The 6,559-nt window shown below is 49.8% G+C and overlaps 1 protein-coding gene across 1 annotated transcript in view; it reads left to right on the forward strand.

Moving 5' to 3' along the window:
* Window positions 1-5,595: 5,595 nt before the first annotated feature.
* Window positions 5,596-6,559, forward strand: part of NTN5 (netrin 5) — an 8,937-nt gene continuing 7,973 nt past the window's right edge. The window contains exon 1 of the mRNA XM_069103277.1: window positions 5,596-5,696. The gene's annotated coding sequence lies outside the window, so the exon portion shown is untranslated. The remainder of the gene's footprint in view (window positions 5,697-6,559) is intronic.

Genomic DNA, 6,559 nt, shown 5'->3' on the forward strand with positions numbered 1-6,559 from the left:
AGATTCTTTTCTGCCTCTCAGGAGACCTCTTTTTGTTTTCACATCAAAGCCCTTCTCCATGGGTGTCTTTTTAAAGAAACATTTATTTCTCCCTTATAACCTGGAGTGTGAAGAGCCATTTCCCCATGTGCTTCACTTTCTCTTCTAGGAGAGAGATCAGCTTTTCCTTAAAGAGCAAATAACTTAACTGTGGCAGAAATACAAATATTGCACAGTCAATACAGGTCATTGCAAGATGGAACCTCTTCTTCATAACTGCCAGAATCCCTGGTGGCTCTTGATAGAAGATTCTCACGGACATTTCCATTGCAATTTGCTTGTGGGCATCATCATCGATCAGAGGTGTCATTTCTTATTTGATAAGCACCCTGATCATGGCAGCCATTGTGATTATGACTCATCAATCAATAACTCAAGAAGCATTTACAAAGCACCTACTGTGTGCCAGGTGCTGTGAAAATGACCTCTTAAGAAATCATTGACACACTGGGTGCTGTCCATGGGACACTGGTCCCCAGAAAAGGATCAATTTGGGGCCCATGAAAACAGGTTGGAAGAAGCTGATATGGGGTTCCATGTCTGTTAAAGCAATCAGCCGATGCTCCAAGCAAGGGCCACGCCAGCTCTGTCCAAACTGCTATGTTTAAAAAACAACAAAGCACCCAGTCTTCTCCAGTGTCCTGAAGGCAACTCATCACCTTCCTGGTTCCTATTCCCCCCCCCACACACACACACATACTTGGATCATGATCTCCCTTCTCAATGAAGTCAGTTACTTGGTATTTCCAATAAATGGCATTTATGAACAGGAAACCAAAAGTTAAATACAAGTAGGAAATCTGATGTGGCATGAACAAGTAAGTTGTGTGGCTTCTGAATTTTCAGTTCCTTCCACCATGTCTTCCTCCTCTTGCCCTTTTCCTCTTGAAGGGAAAAGGAGTGAATCAGAGACAGATGTACCACTTCTGGTAAGGAAGAGCTATCAAGCAATAGCCACTCTTGAAGTCCCTGCTTAGGGAGTGGTGATCGCTGACTCTGGTTTCTAACAAATACTTCAGTTTATTGTCCAATGTTTCAGCCAGCTGGCCTTGGGAAATCCTCTGGGCTTGCCTTGTGGGCAGCTTCTTTCTTCCTGTTTCCTCCTGACATGTTTCAGCAGCATCCCTGGAGCCTGTGTGAGAGAGAATTCATCTCCAAGCATTATGCATTAGCTATCTCATCAGAAAGCATGAGCACCATGGCTACAGAGAGCTGGCCCCCTATCCCCCTTGCTAGTTTTCCATCAGGCCTAGAAAATACTGGGAAGATAGACAGACATGGAGTTAATAAAGGGGGCACATGTACCACATGTCACAGGGGTCCCACAGGTCGAATGACCTTAGTTTACTATTACAATTAATGTCCATGCTCTTTTCCATTCCCACCTTATCTTTTCTGAGTTGCTATCTTACTTCAGGGTGGTGATGAGTCAGGCACACACACACATTGGAAGAACACAGGGATCCTGTGGCCCTCCACCAAATGGGCAGCAAGGAATTCAGCAATGGGGTGATGGAAACAAAATCTCTCTTCCTTCCTTTGAAACATATAGCCCTTCTAGTCAGCACAAAGAGCCAAGAAGGATTTGCTGAGGTTGCATTTCTGCCCTAAAGACCCAGAACTTGGGGGCAGCAAGCCCAGCTCAGGGCTATTGAAGTTCACCCCAACAACAGCATTAGGAAAGCTGAGATTGAGAGCATGGACCAGCACTGGGGGGACACCCAAGAACTGGAGAGTGACCAACCAGGGATTAGTGTGGCGAAGAAAAGCAACTTCTGTAAATCTCATCAGATGGTGGATGAGAAGGCAGGTAGCCTGAGGCTTTGCCCCCACCCAAACCCTCCCTCTATCTAGTCCAGTGGGTTTTTTCTTGCTAGTTTAAAGCTGGGCAAATTGTAGGAGCACATGCATTGGAAGTGACCTCTTAACCCAGATGCCCAGAGGACAGTACTTGGCTGATGACTTAGGGCAGAATGCAATTTGATGGGAAAATTAGATCTTGTAAATCTATATAGCACTTGTAAATAAATGTTTTGGCTGTTTGTAGACTCATAGAATTTAGCACCAGAGCTGGTGTGGGCAGCACCAGAGCTACTGCATAGCCCAAGGGTCACAGGGGGCGTGGACCAGCAGCACCCATAGCCTACACCATGGTCACTAACTTTGTCTTTTTCCCAAGATTCTCCTTGCTTTGCTCTTCTTCCTCTTCCTCCCCAAGGCCTTTTTTTTTTTTTTTAAAGCAATTGGGGTTAAGTAACTTGCTCAAGGTTACACGGCCAGTTATTTTGTGTGGGTGCCAAGTATCTGAGGCCAGAACTGATCCCGGGTCTCCCGATGCCGAGGCCAGTGCTCTTACTCACTGGGCCACCTGGCCGTCCCTCCCCAAGGCCTTCTTAAAGCCACGCTCTCGCCTCTCTCCCACTGCACCCCGCCCCCCATATCTGAGCTGCTTCCCAGGCCTGTGGTGCCACCTATGCAGTCCCTTCTCTCCTCTACCTCTGCCCCCACCCTGGTGCATATCAGCTCATCACCTCACTCCTGGAGTATAGCATTAGCTGCTGGTTTGTCTACCAACCTCCCATCTCTTCCCCTCTCCAGGCCACCCTCCATTCAGCAGCCAAAGTGATCTTCCAAAAGTGCACATTTGTCAGTCAGTCACTAAGCATTTATTAAGCACCTACTATGTGCCAGATGCTGTGCCAAGCAAGGAGGAAACACAGGAAACAAAACAAGCAGCAATAATAACAGCAACAGTAAGTAGCCAGAGAAATGAATCAGAAAGAGTCTCCCCAGGGACTTGGATGAATTGTGTTCTGCCCTCCCACCCTTGAGAAAGGAATCTCCCTTTAAACCGACAGCAAAGAAACTCTCAAAAGGAGGAAACCCTGGGCTCTCATCTCATCCACTGGCTGTGTGACCTTGACAAGGTGCTTTCCTGATTTGGTCCACAGTCTCCTCGATAAAGGCTGACAGGTGCCTCCTGCTGGGCTGCTCAGACTTGTCTGTGACATCCCGACTATGCATGGAGTCACACCAAGGACTTGAGGGGAGTCTTCCCTTCATTTCAATGAGGGGGGCCTCCCTGGGCCTCTGAGCCTTTCTCAGTGTCCTTGATAGGGGCACTCATTTCATTCTTTGTGTCTCTAATATTTGACATATATTAGAAGACTAATAAATGCTTGTTAATTGAATAAATGATTGATTCCCTAGACCTTCGTAGGGTTTCCTCCAAGCAGTCTCCACTGGAGGCTCTCAAAGCACAGATTTCTCCCCTGGGACTGACCAGGGGATAAATAGAACAGGGTTTTCAGAACACCCCCCCCCCCCCCATTGATATGAGCCTCAGATTTGCTTATCCAGACCTCACCTCCCCTCTCTCCCCCCCCTCCTCTCCCCTCCTCTTTCTTCTCCCCCCTCTCTGATGGCTCTTTCTATGTTTCCTTTTCAGGATCCTTCTCCACATCTCATCTTCCCACCATAGGCATCCCTCGAGGCTCTGCCTCAACCCCTCTTCTCTTCTCCCACCTCCCTATTGGTGATCTCATCAGCTCCTAGTCAGGGATGCCACTAAGTGGTAGCACAGAGGGTAAAGATTTAGAGCTGGAGTCTGGAAGACCTGAGTTCAAATCTGGCCTCAGACACTTGTCAGCTGTGTGTCCCTGGGAAAGTCACTTCACCTGTTTGTGCCCCACAGGGTTGTAGTGAGAATCAAATGAGATAACATGTGTAAAGCTCAGGGCACGTTGCAGATGCTGTATGATGCTTATTCCCTTCCTCCCATTCCCCTCTCTATTGAGATGATCCTCAGATCTGCTTATCTAGACCTCACCTCTCTCTTGTTCTCCAACTGCATATTTACACCAACAACATAAGAACAGGGACAATAACAGCTGGCATTTATTTAGTGCTAGAAGGTGTCCAGCACACTTTATAAACATCCCACTTGATTCTCACAACCCTGGTGCTAATTACTGGTGCTATAAAATAATTATGATAAAACTTCATGATAATTAATAATTATGATAATAATAAATGGTAATAATAATTATTATTATTATCACTTTACAGATGAGAAAACTGAGGCAAACAGGGGGAAGTGACTTGCCCAGTGTCACACAGCGAGCAAGGGTCTGAGGCCAGGTTTGAACCTAGGCCTTCCTGACCCCAGGGCTGGTGTTAAACCACTGTGTCACTTAACTTCTTCCTGCCTCAAACGAGTCAATAGATGTCAACAAGTGAGCCTGTCCAAGGCTGAACCCATCCTCCTTCCCCTCCTCGTGACTCCTCTCTTCTGCAGAGGTCCCCTCCCCCCAAGTGCTCTGCAGCCCCTCACCCCCCACCAGGGCTGGAGCCAGAATCTGCACACTGGTCTCCCCCACTCTAGGCTAGTCCCTGCTTAGCAGTCACATTGATTTTGCTGAATTTCATGGCCAACGTGTCACCACCCCATTCCATTTTCCGGCCCCTTCTTACACCTTATTTCCCTCCTCGTGTCACTGAACTCTAGCCCCTTTCATCCCCTGCATCAAATTCTGCATCTTCTGGTGTTCTAAGCCCCCCATAACCCGCCCCCTTCATCTCCCGATCTGACACCACCCCTCACTCCCGCACTCTGTAATTCAGGGACACTGGCCTTTTGCCTGTCCCTTACCTGTCTCTGGGCATTTCCACTGGCCGGCTGCCCCCTGAGCCTGGGATGCTCTCCCTCCTCTCCATCCTCTGGTTTCTTGGTCTCCTCTAGGTCTCAGCTAAAATCTCACCTTTTGCACAAAGCCTTTCTTCGTTTCTCTCCCTGCTGGCTCCTTCCTTCTGGGGGTTCATAGTTTATGTGAGTGTTGGTACTTTCTTCCTTGTCTCACTGGGAGTGCCGTGAGAGTGGAGACTTTGGGGTTTGGGTTTTTGCCTCTCTTTGTATCATGTGTACTTAGCACAGTGCCTGTCAGAGCAGGCACTTAACAAATAAATCTTTGACTTGTCAAGGGAGACAAGAAGAGGCTGTTAGGGAGGAGCATCTGATTGGATGCTGTCCCTGAGGGGAAAGGGACTGTGGGCTTGGACACCTAAATACATGAGGGGGGAAGGAGTGGAGGCTTGCAATCAGGGTCCAGAAGGGGGCTGGGAGCTTAGTACCTCTTTAAAGGAGAAGGGGCTGGGGGATTGGACACCTCAGTCCCTAAGGGAACAGAAACTAGGTTTGGGACACCTGAGCTCGTAAGGGGGAAGGGGCTAAGGGACTAGATAACTGAGTATTTGAGGGAGCAGGAACTGGGAGGCTGGACACCTGCTTTTTTGAGGGGGCAGGGCCTGAAGATGTGCACATCTGAGTACATAAGGGGGAAGAGGATGGGGTCCTAGATAGCTGCATACTGAAAGGTCCGGGACTGAATGCCCAGATGCCTGTGTCCTGGGAGTCCAAAGATGATGCCTGGATCCCAAAGCTGAGATGGCGGCCTCAGGCCTCCAACATCTGCCTACTGGGGAAAGCTGAGGCGTGAAATCAGCCTGGGGGTTGGCGGATGACGTCACACCCCCATACCAGGGTGGCCACACCCAGCACCCCCGCATCCCATCCCACCCCACAGCTCCCCAGTCAGTCCTGGTTTCAGAGCACAGACAGGCTGTGCAGGACCTGCGGCCTGTGGATGTCCAGATTCTAGGTGAGTGTTTGCTCGGGGTCTGGTAGGCCAGATGTCTGGGTCTCCAAGGAGGGTGGGTCTGCAAGGAGGAAAGGGTGATGTGGGATAGAATTTCTCTGGCCTGTCCTCAGAACCCAGACGCTAATTACCTCCACTCTCCTCAGTGGCCCAGGCATCCAGACCAGAAGACCTCATTTTTGCCCTTTTTGGGGTTTTCCCTCAAAGTCCTCATTTGTTCCAGGGACCTTAGAACCCAGGGAGAGCTCAAAAGCATAGACTTCTGGGACCTGGCAATCTTTGTCTTGATTAGAGAAAGTTTTGGTATAAGAGTCCCTAGGTCAGGCCTCAGAAATCAACCTCTTATCCCTCGAGAATCCAGGAATCAGCAGTTCTAATGCTGCCCTTTCAGGGCCCTTGCATCTGGGAACCACCCTTCCTCCCCCCCCCCCAGGCCCAGGAATCTGAATCCCCAGCCCCTGCCTTCTCAGGGACCCAGGTATCCAGGATCTGGCTCCCTCCCTCACCAAGACCCTGAGCTGTTAGCTGATAAAGGATTGGGGGCTTGGGATTTTTGGGGGGTGAGGGCTTGCTGTTAATCCCCCCTCCGTGCCCAGGGTGTGGAGAAGGAGGTTAAGGCCCCACGTGGGAACTGGCTGTTAGGACAGCTCAAGTCTGGTCGCCCTGGGCTGGCTGGGCCTCCCTCCCACCTCTTCTGGGTCCACCCCCTCCCAGGCTGCCTGACTTTAGGTGTCTTTGCCTCCTCAGCCAGCTGAGTCTTCCTAGGCTTCTCCAGATTGCTTGCAATTTCTCTCTCTCTCCCTCCCTCCCCCTCTCTCTCTCCATCTCTGTGTGTATATGTGTCTCCCTCCTCTCTCTGTCTCCCT

This window comes from Petaurus breviceps, unplaced genomic scaffold (assembly GCF_028583685.1).
Source record: "Petaurus breviceps papuanus isolate PSGF00001 unplaced genomic scaffold, PetGlider_PUasm1.0 577, whole genome shotgun sequence".
Classification (NCBI taxonomy): Eukaryota; Metazoa; Chordata; class Mammalia; order Diprotodontia; family Petauridae; genus Petaurus; species Petaurus breviceps.